At 43.6% G+C, this 15,044-nt stretch overlaps 1 long non-coding RNA gene across 1 annotated transcript in view; it reads left to right on the top strand.

Moving 5' to 3' along the window:
• Nucleotides 1-15,044, top strand: part of LOC126191528 (uncharacterized) — a 575,036-nt gene that overhangs the window by 323,812 nt on the left and 236,180 nt on the right. Inside the window, exon 2 of the long non-coding RNA XR_007538366.1 lies at nt 1,962-1,999. This is a non-coding gene — a long non-coding RNA (uncharacterized LOC126191528). The remainder of the gene's footprint in view (nt 1-1,961; nt 2,000-15,044) is intronic.

Here is a 15,044-nt window from a genome sequence, read left to right as displayed (position 1 = left end):
CTGAGGCATGGAGCACATGATTGCAGGTGTTGACTTGTTAACTGGGTTTATGAAGAGGCGTAGTGATTTATTACTTCGAAACCACAAGGCCTGTCAAAAGCTAGAGCGAAGGGGAAGAATAAGCAGGCTGTGACCGCATTTTTCGATGTGTATACGAATTTGCTTGAGCAGATTGGAGTTTGTGGTAAGCCTCATCTCATCTTCAGTGTCGACAAGACGGATTTCCCCCTTAATTATTCTCCACCTAAAATAGTGACAACAAAAGTTACCAGAGACGTAGTGAAGATAACAAACGAGGAGAGGGGGAAAGTGCCGCTATTATAGCTTGCTGTAGTGGTAGTGGCGTTTTAATTCGTTCCTTAGCTATCTTCAAAGGTGTTCTATTTAGAGAGGTGTACAAAGATCCCCTATCAGTGGGTTCAGAAGCCATCCTGTCTGATTCGAAGTATGTGAACGAACATTCGATATCAGGAGGTGCAACGAACAAGTTTAACTTTGGAGGAGAGCTTGGAATAAAGCTGCCACTGTTGAAAATGTTAAAGATTCGTTTGGTTGTTTCATCTTGCATAGACCTACTTTCTGTGATCATCGAAGTGTTTTTGAACAGTGTCACTAGTTTTAGTCAGATATCTTTAAAAATACACTCACATTGTTTCTGTGTCTGGTTTGACAATGAGGTGACAAAAGTCGTCGGATAGCGAGAAATACATATGAGATGATGAGATGGCGATAGTATCGCATACACAAGGTATAAAAGGGCAATGCATTGGTGGAGCTATCATTTTTACTCAGGTAATTGATGTGGAAATGTTTCCGACATGATTATGGCCGCACTATGGTAATTAACAGACTTTGAACAAAGAAAAGTAGTTGAAGCTAGACGAATGAGACATTCCATTTCGTAAATCGTTAGGGAATTCAAGATTTTGAGAACCACAATATCAAGAGTGTGGCGAGAATACCAAATTTCAGGCATTGCATCTCACAACGCAGTGTGCAACTGCCTTCACTTAACGACCGAGGGCAGCGACGTTTGCGTGTAGTTGTAAGTGCTGACAGAATTGCAACAGTGCGTGAAATAAGCTCAGAAATTATGTGGGACGTAAGACGAACGTATCCGATAGGAAAGTACGGCGAAATTTGGCGTTAATGGACTATGGCGGCAGACGATCGACGCTAATATCTTTGCTAACAGCATGGCATCGCCTGCTGCGCCACTCCTGGACTCGTGACCAGAGCAACTGGACCCTAGACGATTGGAAAACCGTCTGGTCATTTGAGTCCCGATTTCAGTTGGTAATAGCTGATGGTAGGGTCCAAGTGTGGCACAGCCCCACGAAGCCATGAGCGCAAGTTGTCAACAAGGCATTGTGCAAGCTAGCGGTGGCTCCGGAATGGTGTGGGCCATGTTTACGTGAAACAGAGTGAGTCCTCTGGTCCCATTGAACCGATAAATGAGTGAAATGATTATGTTCGGCTACCTGGAGACCATTTCTAATCATTCATGGACTCATGTCAAAACCACTCTCTGTTAAACGAGGAACTTCCTACTTGTGTTTAACATACCCCACCCGTCAGTATTTTACACAAAACGAAAGATCAACACGAAACCGATCGCATGCCCAAAATAAGTTTGCATGTTATTTTATATATAGTCAGTCATTAGGCGCGTCAACGTTTTCTGTTTCCTATATAGCCAGGTTTCTGATGAATTTTTATGGAGGCAAACATCTTCTGCTTTTGCAGTTTGCAACGAACCCAAAGACGTTTATTTCGCTCAGTCGAAAGAGTCTTCTAAAGGCCGTCGTAACTCGTTGTCCGTTAATTTAAGTCTTAACAAAAAAGCCCTCATAGAGAAGTGCTATGTTGCCTTATTTTCACAATAAAATATTAACAATTGTAAAATTAATTTACAAGCCAAACTATTTATGTTGCTAATTATAATTTTGTTTTTGTTACAGGCAGCGTTGTACTGTGGGATGTAAACCAGGATATGAAGGTGAGTGTACTGCTCTACATCAATATATAGATTCCAAGTCATTGTATGACGCATGGTGCACAATACTTCGTAGCAATATTCGTGATTTTCTGACCTTTTCCATTAACGTGTGGAGAGAAGGAAAAATGACTGACCATATGCCTCAGTGCGCAGCCCTGTCTTCCTTACGTCGTTCTCATGATCCCTACGTGAGATATACGAGATAGAATTGTTCATAGTCATTCTTGAATAGCTAATATTGAAATATGCTCAACAGCGTGTCATGGGGTCAGTGCCGCTTTCTTCCAAAGATTCCCACTTAAGACTTATGTATATGTCCATTACACTTCCATTGCGACAACACCAGCACGTTTCTGGATTATTGGGACGTTTGCAATCGTGTCGAAAATGGGAAAGGTATTCCAAAGATGGTACCACTAACGCCTTGTTCCCCGTTCCTTTGGAATTACTTTTCACGAGAACCCTACAAACAAATCTACGTCTTTCATTCGCTTACTTAACAAAGCTTTTTTGAAGTTCGAACCTGTTTCGTAGCTCCATCTAGTGATACGCACGAGATATTTACTGCTAACTTTTAAACAGATACTGCCAGATTCACACTCTTTATAGTGGCTCATAACTTGAATTTCTCCCCATTGAAAGAAACATGTTTGGTCGATCTATCGATTTCACCGGTATTTCAGGCTGGGACGGGTGAATGAATGGGCCGTGATGGGTCAAATAGTGTGTCAGACGGACCACATAATAAATTCAACGATACTTGCTTGTTCAGGGAGCGGTAGAAAATCTCGAACATGACAAAATTTTAACAATGACGCGGAAAGCCTGCGTGTAAAGTGATCTTGGATTCTCGTGCGGCGGCGAACGGCCGTTGCAGGCAGCAAGGGGAGGAACAAAGCGATAATGAAAAGAGACCTGTCCTCAGACATTGATGCCACAGATACGTGCACTGATAAGCCAGAACATTATGACCACTGCTCACGGGGACGTTGGATACCACCAGGCGGCGCTGCGGGGACATGAGGCGGTAGCAAAAGTACGTAAGCAGAGCACACAGGTACAGGGCAGTACTCTAACGAAGATGTGACTGCAAAAGGGGAAATCCTTTGAAATAAGCACTCTGCCAACGAGCAGATTATTACTACGCATAGCCTGTGAAAGTGTACCTCGAAGACGGCGAAGCTGGTCGAATGTGCGCGTGCTACCTTCGCGAGCAGACATAAGGTCAGCGAAACCACCACTACGCGCTAAATGGGTCCTCGACTCTTCACAGAACGTGGGTTTTGGAGGCTTGTCTGCTCAATAAAGTGGGGCAGATGGTGATCTGTGACATATCTGCTGAAAGAACTCAGTGCTGGTGCACACACAAGTGTTTCGGAGCACACCTTCCATCATACATTGTTGAACATGGAGCTTCGCAGCAAACCACATCTACGTGTTCACATGTTGGCCCAATTATGATTTCAGTGGGCACGGGACCAGCGGGATTCGACCGTCGATCAATGAAAACCTGTCGGCTCGTCCGGTGAATCACATTTTTGCTACACTAGGTCGATCGTCGTCTCAACAAACGCCGTCATCGAGGTGAACGGCGGCTCGAAACAAGCCGCGCGACAGGGATTCAGGCTGGCGGAAGCAGTATTGTGTGTACTATGAGAGACATTTTCCTGCGATTGCATGGAACCTGTGATAGCAGTCGAACCACCCGCATTTCTTCATGCTTGATGTCTTCCCCGACGGCGATCTCATGTGTCAGCAATATAATTGTCCGTGTCTCGGAGCCAGAATTGTGCTCCAGTGGATGTTTTGAAGAGCATTACAGTGAATTTCCTTTGCTGTCTCGGTGGCCAAATTCGCTTGATGTAAATTAAAAAAAAAATGGTTCAAATGGCTCTGAGCACTATGTGACTTAACATCTGTGGTCATCAGTCCCCTAGAACTTAGAACTACTTAAACCTAACTAACCTAAGGACATCACACACATCCATGCCCGAGGCAGGACTCGAACCTGCGACCGCAGCGGTCACGCGGTTCCAGACTGTAGCGCCCAGAACCGCACGGCCACACTGGCCGGCGATGTAAATTCTATAGAACCTATTTTGGTCGCTATCGGGCGGCATCTCCGCGTACGCGGATCAACCGCCCGTTATTTACGCTAATTACATGACCTATCCGTAGACATCTATGGCAACATACCTTCACAAACCTACCAACAAACTGTCGGTTCCCAGATACGCAGAATCAGTGATGTATTTCGTTACAAAGACGGACAAACAAATTATTAAGTAGGTAGTCATAATAGTTTTGCTCATTAGTGTATAATCTCTGGAAGCGAGTTTTAGTAATGGAGGTTGAACCTTTAATAATGCCGGCCTGTAGACATGGCGAAGCGACAGGAAAATCGGTAAACAAACGTCTACCGAAATCCTGAGACAGAAACCAACAGGCAATACTTCACCAAGTGACCGCGAAGGGCTCAAGAATTTTGGGTTTGAAATACTAATTCTTGGAAGATCAGCCTTTTCTCCAGATTTAGTACCTTCAGTTCATTCCTACACCTAAGGAAATCAGGGATTGGGAAAATTTTCGTCTCACTGACGAGGTGGAAGAAATGTATTTTTGAGACATCTGCACTTACACTCCGCAAACCGCCTGGTGTCGTGTGGTGGTGGCTATATTGTAAACTGCTGTTACTTTCCTTATTATTTGTTCCAATGGCGATTGGTCTGCTAGAGGAACGACTATTGTTAAACATACGTGTGTGCTCGAATCTCTCTCATTCTATTTCAACGGTCTTATCAAGAGCTGTAATCAGAAAAAGGGTAATGTATTGGTTGAGTCTTCTAGGAATGTACACTCACGAAATTTCTACCGTGAACCACATCGTGATCTGCTTTATGTACAATTGCTTTTATGAAATTCTTCCACTTTAAATCGTTCTATACACGTACTCCTAAATATATAATAGATTGCTCTGCAACCGTGTAATCATACTACAGTGTCTTTTTGTTTATTTTCTCTCAATATGTTCCATTTGTTTATGTTGGGGGAACAACTGCCTGTACCTTTGAGAGGTGGCTACCCTTTCCAGTTAGCCACATCTCACCCTTGACCAGAGATGGATTGCAGTAATATGTTAATAACACATAAAATATGACAGACATTCAGAATCATACTTTCGGATAAGGCAGTGATTGCAGTAGAAATACTACCTATCAATGCTTGTTCTTTCTTCATTGAGATTCTGTAGTTGGGGATGTCAAAGGAGGGCCAGACCATCCGGGGCAGATGAGAACAAGGCAGCGAGATGGGACGCAAACAGCTGTGTCTTTCTCATGAGCCGGTCGCTGTGACCGAGTGGTTTTAGGCGCTTCAGTCCGGATCCGCGCTGCTGCTACGGTCGCAGGTTCGAATCCTGCCTCGGGCATGGTTGTGTGTAATGTCCTTAGGTTAGTTAGGTTTAAGTAGTTCTAAGTCTAGGGGTCTGATGACCTCAGATGTTAAGTCCCATAGTGCTTAGTGCCAATTGAACCATTTGAATCTTTTTCATAGCTGGGCCGTGAACTCACGACAGGGAGAAAGTGGCAAACGGGCTTTGGGCGGGAGGATGGCCAGGCGTTGGATCTCGGTCGTCCTGGCGTAGGGCAATGTGGCTGGCCCAGTTACAGTGGTAAAAATGCATTGTTCGTGCCAGGTCAGCCTGCGGACAGCATAGAACGTCCGCTGGTGAACGAAAGAAACACGCCGATGGCGTGATGCTATTCTCGGCTTGCAGGAGTACACCACTGTCGCTGCCTTTACTGCATGGCTGGTGGCTCTCCCAGCCAACGCCGAGAGAGCACAAACTATTTTTTTTTCCTTTTTTTTCCTCACAGTAGCGAGATCGCGTTGGCGTGGAGAACACGCCTTGCCAGTGGTAGGAGTGTTATGATGTCCGCCCTGGAGTTCCACTTCCCGAGCAGGGATGGGCGCTAAAGAAGTGGATTGGGAGGGAAGTTTTTATGGAATCGATGGAGGGAGCAAGAGAGACTTTATAAAATTAGACTACTCCACAATGCTTGCGGCAAAGCGGGAGATTTCTTAGAATGTTTAAGGCACGTGAAAAAGTGCTTTGAGAAACTGGTATTCGAGCGGGCGACTAAGTAAGAAGTACCGAGACGCAGGATCAGGATATCTAAGCAACGTTTGAAATCGGAGGACGTCAGCAGAGTGCACACACACGACCGGCAGTGAGGGTGGGCCACCCCAAGTTATGACGGTCTGACAGCAGCCAGCACAGGTCATGGTAAGATTACATCGCTGCAGCAGCACGCCAGGGACAGATAGGCACGCTAGTTCGTTCGTTTCGATAAAAGCGGCGACCTCTCGACTATCAGAGTTGTCTTCATTTGCTGTTAATTCCTTGCCATGCAATCACTGCATACCTAACTACAAGTTCACACTTATTTAAGTACGACAGGATCAAGTCATATTCTGATTCATGTCATTCATCTCCGGTCCTTGCTAACAACTGGCGACGACTGTTAATGTAACTTGTCTTATACGCTCTAAGGAGAAGAAAAAAAAATTAAAAAACCATCGCACAGTGAAGGAATTATCCGAATGGGACGGAATTCGGTAAATATGATGTATATGTGCAGACAAGCAAGTGATTACACTTTCAAAAGAATAGGATGATTTATTCAAGAGAAAGAGATTCACAAATTGAGCAAGTCAGTAACACATTGATCCAGCTCCGACCCTTGTGCAAGCAGTTGTTTGGCGTGGCATTGATTGACAGAGTTGTTGGATGGCCTGCTGAGGGATATCGTGCCAGAATCTGTCCAATTGGCGCGTTAGATAGTCAAAATTCCAAGCTGGTTGGAGGGCCCTGCCGATAATGATCCAGAGAGATCCGCGCGACCTCACTGGCCAAGGGAGGGCTGACAGAACACGAAAACAAGTAAAGGAAACTCTCGCCGCATGTGGGCCGGCATTATCTAGCTGAAATGTAAGACCAAGATGGCTTGCCACGAAGGGCAACAAAGCGGGACGTATAATATCGTCGACGTACTGCCGTGCTGTAAGAGTGCTATGAATGACAACCTAAAGGTCCATCTATGAAATAAAATCGCACCTCAGACAATCCTGGTTGTCGGGCCCAGTGGCGGACGACAGTCGGGTTGCGGTCCCACCGCTGTCCAGGACGTCTCCAGACACGTCTTCGGCCTGGAATCTCATCGACTGGAGTACAGTTGTCCTCAGTGACGTGCCTCGCTTCGAACTGAGCCCCCATTATTCCTTCGTGCAGTGTCGCTTTTTTGTGTAGTCTTAGAGTGTATTATTTCACTGATTGTGAATAATAAGTGCAAACTTCACTGTTGTTTAAGAAATACATTTTTGATACTGTATTCTGTGTCTTTGTTTTTATAGCTAGTAAATCCCACCTCACAATAAAGAGATACAGAAAATTTCAAGAGACCTCATTGGGGACACAGTGCTAAGCACCCCTTACATGAGATCGTGTTGTCCAAAATTCGTTGCGCAATATATTAATTAGCACTGCACCCTGAGGAGAAATCTGCTACTGGAATTAGATAAAAAAAATGGTTCAAATGGCTCTGAACACTATGGGACTTAACTTCTGTCATCAGTCCTCTAGAACTTAGAACTACTTCAACCTAACTAACCTAAGGACACCACACACAACCATGCCCGAGGCAGGATTCGAACCTGCGACCGTAGCGGTCACGCGGTTCCAGACTGTAGCGCCTAGAACCGCTCGGCCACCCCAGCCGGCGGAATTAGATCAGTCACATCAGATAGCAGAAGCACAGTAAAAAGGGAAGGTCCTGCACCTGTACCAAGCATCGAGATCCTATGCAAGACTTCTTGCTCTTCACTACGGTTCTCTAGCTTTGCTACTTTTCTGTCTAAAGCAGCATCAGCCGCGAGGTACCTCACAGAACTTCCGTTATACACTAGGACATTTATATATGCTGTCAAAAGTTTTAGTCTTATAGCATTGCATATGGCACATGAAGTTGCTTTTATGTTCTAGATTTGTGGACGGAATTTTCTCACTGATAAGATGTTGTGGAGAAACAGTTGTAATTTTGACCAAAGAAAAGGCATACCTTCTCCGGCAAGAGGAAAAATTTTATTGCAATCCTCGTGACTTAGAATGCTCTTCTTTCTCTATAATTTAATGAGCTTTAATACACACTACTGGCCATTGAAATTGCTACACCACGAAGATGACGTGCTACAGACGCGAAATTTAACCGACAGGAAAAAGATGCTGTGGTATGCAAATGATTAGCTTTTCAGAGCATTCACACAAGGTTGGCGCCGGTGGCGACACCTACAACGTGCTGCCATGAGGAAAGTTTCCGATGATGATGATGATGTTTGGTTTGTGGGGCGCTCAACAGCGCGGTTATCAGCGCCCGTACAATTTCCCAACCTTTGCTCAGTCCAATTTCGCCACTTTCCTGGATGATGATGAAATGATGAGGACAACACAAACACCCAGTCATCTCGAGGCAGGTGAAAATCCCTGACCCCGCCGGGAATCGAACCCGGGACCCCGTGCTCGGGAAGCGAGAACGCTACCGCGAGACCACGAGCGGCGGACGGGGAAAGTTTCCAACCGATTTCTCATACACAAACAGCAGTTGACCGGTGTTGCTGGTTAAACGTTGTGATGCCTCGTATAAGGAGGATAAATGCGTACCATCGCGTTTCCGACTTTGATAAAGGTCGGATTGTAGCCTATCGCGATTGCGGTTTATCGTATCACGGCATTACTGCTCGCGTTGGTCGAGATCAAATGGCTCTGAGCACCATGCGACTTAACTTCTGAGGTCATCAGTCGCCTAGAACTTAGAACTAATTAAACTTAACTAACCTAAGGACATCACACACATCCATGCCCAGGGCTGCATTCGAACCTGCGACCGCAGCTGGTCGAGATCCAATGACTGTTAGCAGAATATGGAATCGGTGGGTTCAGGAGGGTAATACGGATCGCCGTGCTGGATCACAACGGCCTCGTATTAGATCAGTCACATCAGATAGCAGAAGCACAGTAAAAAGTGGGAGGTCCTGCACCTGTCGAGATCCTATGCAAGACTTCTTGCTCTTCACTACGGTTCTCTACCTTTGCTACTTTTCTGTCTAAAGCAGCATCAGCCGCGAGGTACCTCACAGAACTTCCGTTATACACTAGGACATTTATATATGCTGTCAAAAGTTTTAGTCTTATAGCATTGCATATGGCACATGAAGTTGCTTTTATGTTCTAGATTTGTGGACGGAATTTGCTCACTGATAAGATGTTGTGGAGAAACAGTTGTAATTTTGACCAAAGAAAAGGCATTTCTTCTCTGGCAAGAGGAAAAATTTTATTGCAGCCCTCGTAACTTAGGACGCTCTACTTTCTCAATAACTGTAATATGTTTTAATATATAACTCAGTGGAATTTATGAGAAAATATAATTGCTCCAAGCCTATTGCCATTTGCTTCTGAGAGCGTAAAATAAAATCGTCGATGATTTCTTAGTGCGGAGCATAACAAAGGCAGGCACCCTCTCTCTCCCTGTAGGGCACCGCGGAACGCATTACCGGTGACAGAGAGCTGTGGGGATTGTCGGGTCTCGAACCTGCAGCCGGCTTGCAAGGGTCAGGTAGCACCTCCAGGGATGCAGGCCGGGAGCGATCAATAGCCGGCGCTTTAATTACCTTCATTTAAATGATGTTTATCTTAATTACATTCCGGCCCTGAGATAGCGTGTATAAACCCGAGTCCGGGGCTTTAGTGTTTAGTGCCGGCTGTTATTGCTTCGGCGCAAGATGGCGAGCGTGGCTGCGTGGGCAGCAGCAGGGAGCGGGGGAGGAGGGGTTGCGGGTGGGGGTACGTGGGCACCCACACGACGCTCCGCTCGCTCCACCAGTTTTACGACCGAGTGCCACACAAGTTAAGTGCCCGAATACCCACGCTTTACGTACTCTGTGTAAACTGCTTACTAGTCGCTAGTGTTTCTAAAACAGTTTTCATTTCAGCTGCATTATTTAGAATAAACTTGGGGATGCTCCAGGTGTTGATAAAACTTGGGCAGTGTTAGGATTTGCGCCTTTCACATTAGACTTGGCTTGTTGGTAAATATCAAAATCAGTACATTAATTCTAAGAATCACTTCGATAGAGTACAGAAAAATTCTTTTAATTTAAGCTCGTCGTATTACTCAGTAAACATTTGATATGCTTTGGTAAGTTGCTGATACGTATCTTACACTATCAGTGTGTTGATAATAGGAAACAAATTGTCATCCAATTTTGGTAATATTTGATACATTAAGTTGAGAAATGCCAATAATCAAGCGGAAACTATAAGTAAAATCTGTTCATGTAATAAAATTCAAGCTCTAACTCACCAGACCTTATTCTCAACGAACAATTGGAGCTAGCAAACAAATCTTATCTTCACATAATTCATGAAACATTCTAAAACAGAAACTAATTATCCTCTGATATAATAACAAAGCAATATTCTATGGAAATTCGATGTAGCGGTCGTACAACAGTTCTAGTGTCATTATCGTAATTTGTAATAGTCATATTGTAAACACAAGCTGTAATTTCATTGTATAATTTGTAATAGTTTTCAAAATTTCATGTGTGTAAAATCATTGTACTTCCTAGCTTAAGTTCTCTGTCAACAGTGTGGCTCAAAACAATTCTAGCTGTCATCTTTTACTTTGTAATAGCTTTTAGCAATTTGATATATATATCATTGTACTTCCTAGATCTAAGTTCTTTGTAAAAAATTTGGATCAAGAAAATTTCATAATGTGTGTCAAAAAACTTATCAGTCTATAATACTGTAGCTTTTTAAGTTCCTATAAGTGCAGCACACTTGCACTTCCTGTGCCTAAATTCTTTGATCATAACCTACATGTTTCTGTATGAGTAAGGTCTTTACACCTGTTACGTCTAAGTTCTTTACCATAGCCCACATGTTTGTATGTAAGCACAGTGTATTTCACGAGTGCACATCGTAATAGTGAAATATGCAGCTAAACTTTATAAAACAGAAGTATGGACGTGAAAATGATAATAAATGTGCAACTACGTGGAAAAACTGTTACCACAGCGTAATTATAATAATGATGCTCCATCTTTATGTAAGTACAGATGTATTTTCGACGAAGGCTGCCTTGACACTTACAACTGTCCAACTTTTATCTGTTTAGTCACTAGCAAATAATTTTTTTGTATTTGTGCAGTGATCTCCAGCAATATAAACATGTACATGAATGTATAAATACCTGAGGATGGGCGCAAGCCCGAAACCGGTCGTGTGACAAATAAATAACCTTTTATTGAGACTAGTAGCGGAAATTTTTCTATACCCTGTAGTTATGGAAGTACTTTTTGAGAAACTGCAGTTACAGAAACAACATTTACAGAACCGATAAAAGCTCTCTAATAATTATATTTGGTATTAATCCTAGACCTCATTGCAGACACCTCTAGAGAAAGACAATCCCTTAACAATAGATGTACTGCTTAAACAAATACAGTGGTTTCTTCGTTGACAGTAGTATTTATATTACCTCAAAAAATAAACTGTACAAAATATAATGCACCGACTATCGCAGAAATCACTACAAAGACATTGGTACAAAAAGGACTCAGATGAAGTGATACATATGTAATCAGTGACTTGCCACAGCATATTAAATGACTGCTGAGTAACGTAATGAGATTAAAGAGACTTTTTGTGCTCCATTAGAATGATTCTCAGAACCATTGTACTGGTTTTGATATGATTCATGTGAGCTTCTCATTCTATAGCAATTTATAACTTCCAGTCATTCTATTGTAAAGCATTATATAAAATGTTCTTTCAGTACCTTTTGATGTTAATTTATGGAATTTGTTTCATTCAGTGCAGCACAATATGTACACTGCTTTATACTCACTACTTCCTTTCCTTTAAGCGTTACCCAACCCCTGTCTCAAAAACAAGAAATCGTTTCTGCTTTCTTTTATTCCGCAAAACTGGAGTTGAGTCTGTTTTTGGTTGTTACCTTCAAATCGATATAGTGTCGCCACTGTTGCAAACAAGTGAGAAATCGTTGGAAGCCGCGGTCAGGCACACCTGTTAGCATAGGGGTATTACACTGCTTAAAGAGACAAACACATTATCTGAATGGTATGAGTTTTAAATAGTTACGAGAATAAGACCTTTTTGATGTGGGTTACATACTAGATGTTACGTGTCTAGATAGTTACATATACTGCGATAATTCGTGTGTAGCCACTTCAGTGTGCTTTTTTTTTCTCGGCATCCAACAGACTTACCACAAACGCATCAAGTAAGTTACCTTTCGGCACGGTCGTAACTGCACCGTGGAGTACGTCTATCATTATAGACTATCCACTTTGTGTCCACGTGTCCACTCTTCAGTACCTGCCCTGCTGCCCAGGGTAAAATTAAAATTAACACCCTGCTTCTGCCACGCGCACGTGGAAGTACTAACAACCCAAACAAACCTGTTACTCGTAATAGATATAATTATTAGTCTGCAAATGAAATAACTACTGAAACAATATTGTTCAGTGCACTGTCCTCAATCATCAGTAGAAATGTCTGCTCTTATACACCTAATACTATGTATACTTAAATGAGACATTCGAGACTACAGGTACTACGGGGGCTATTCGGAAAGTAAGTTCCGATCGGGTGCAAAATGGTAGCTACAGGGAAAATACGATCAAGCTTTGCACAGATGTGTTGGACAGTTCCTCTAGTATTTCCATCCGACGCTCTTTTCAGTTCTGAGCACAGTAAAGTTCTGAGCACGTAAAAGTTGAAAGGAGTCTACTGGGGCACATTCGTATGTGGCACCCGAATGTGATACATCTACATCTACATCTACATTTATACTCCGCAAGCCACCCAACGGTGTGTGGCGGAGGGCACTTTGCGTGCCACTTTCAATACCTCCCTTTCCTGTTCCAGTCGCGTATGGTTCGCGGGAAGAACGACTGTCTGAAAGCCTCCGTGCGCGCTCTAATCTCTCTAATTTTACATTCGTGATCTCCTCGGGAGGTAGAAGTAGGGGGAAGCAATATATTCGATACCTCATCCAGAAACGCACCCTCTCGAAACCTGGCGAGCAAGCTACACCGCGATGCAGAGCGCCTCTCTTGTAGAGTCTGCCACTTGAGTTTGTTAAACATCTCCGTAACGCTATCACGGTTACCAAATAACCCTGTGACGAAACGCGCCGCTCTCCTTTGGATCTTCTCTATCTCCTCCGTCAACCCGATCTGGTACGGATCCCACACTGATAAGCAATACTCAAGTATAGGTCGAACGAGTGTTTTGTAAGCCACCTCCTTTGTTGATGGACTACATTTTCTAAGGACTCTCCCAATGAATCTCAACCTGGTACCCGCCTTACCAACAATTAATTTTATATGATCATTCCACTTCAAATCGTTCCGCACGCATACTCCCAGATATTTTACAGAAGTAACTGCTACCAGTGTTTGTTCCGCTATCATATAATCATACAATAAAGGATCCTTCTTTCTATGTATTCGCAATACATTACATTTGTCTATGTTAATGGTCAGTTGCCACTCCCTGCACCAAGTGCCTATCCGCTGCAGATCTTCCTGCATTTCGCTACAATTTTCTAATGCTGCAACTTCTCTGTATACTACAGCATCATCCGCGAAAAGCCGCATGGAACTTCCGACACTATCTGCTAGGTCATTTATATATATTGTGAAAAGCAATGGTCCCATAACACTCCCTGTGGCACGCCAGAGGTTACTTTAACGTCTGTAGACGTCTCTCCGTTGATAACAACATGCTGTGTTCTGTTTGCTAAAAACTTTTCAATCCAGCCACACAGCTGGTCTGCTATTCCGTAGGCTCTTACTTTGTTTATCAGGCGACAGTGCGGAACTGTATCGAACGCCTTCCGGAAGTCAAGAAAAATAGCATCTACCTGGGAGCCTGTATCTAATATTTTCTGGGTCTCATGAACAAATAAAGCGAGTTGGGTCTCTCAGGATCGCTGTTTCCGGAATCCATGTTGATTCCTACATAGTAGATTCTGGGTTTCCAAAAACGACATGATACTCGAGCAAAAAACATGTTCTAAAATTCTACAACAGATCGACGTCAGAGATATATTTTGCGCATCTGCTCGACGACCCTTCTTGAAGACTGGGACTACCTGTGCTCTTTTCCAATCATTTGGAACCTTCCGTTCCTCTAGAGTCCTGCGGTACACGGCTGCTAGAAGTGGGGCAAGTTCTTTCGCGTACTCTGTGTAGAATCGAATTGGTATCCCGTCAGGTCCAGTGGACTTTCCTCTGTTGAGTGATTCCAGTTGCTTTTCTATTCCTTGGACACTTATTTCGATGTCAGCCATTTTTTCGTTTGTGCGAGGATTTAGAGAAGGAACTGCAGTGCGGTCTTCCTCTGTGAAACAGCTTTGGAAAAACGTGTTTAGTATTTCAGCTTTACGCGTGTCGTCCTCTGTTTCAGTGCCATCATCGTCCCAGAGTGTCTGGATATGCTGTTTCGATCCACTTACTGATTTAACGTAAGATCAGAACTTCCTGGGGTTTTCTGTCAAGTCGGTACATAGAATTTTACTTTCGAATTCACTGAACGCTTCACGCATAGTCCTCCTTACGCCAACTTTGACATCGTTTAGCTTCTGTTTGTCTGAGAGGTTTTGGCTGCGTTTAAACTTGGAGTGAAGCTCTCTTTGCTTTCGCAGTAGTTTCCTAACTTTGTTGTTGTACCACGGTGGGTTTTTCCCGTCCCTCACAGTTTTACTCGGCACGTACCTGTCTAAAACTCATTTTACGATTGCCTTGAACTTTTTCCATAAACACTCAACATGTTTGTCTCTGATATGCTGTATAATGCGGATCGCTGTGTACGACCGCAGAGCCAAAGATACAGATTATGGCCCGAGACTGTGCGGCGCGGCACGTTACTTTTTACCGCCCTGCCAATGTCCAGCAATGT

The sequence above is a fragment of the Schistocerca cancellata genome, chromosome 6, assembly GCF_023864275.1.
Source record: "Schistocerca cancellata isolate TAMUIC-IGC-003103 chromosome 6, iqSchCanc2.1, whole genome shotgun sequence".
NCBI classification, from domain to species: Eukaryota; Metazoa; Arthropoda; class Insecta; order Orthoptera; family Acrididae; genus Schistocerca; species Schistocerca cancellata.
Note: the sequence above shows the minus strand (reverse complement) of the source record. Positions and strands in the feature narration are given on the sequence as shown.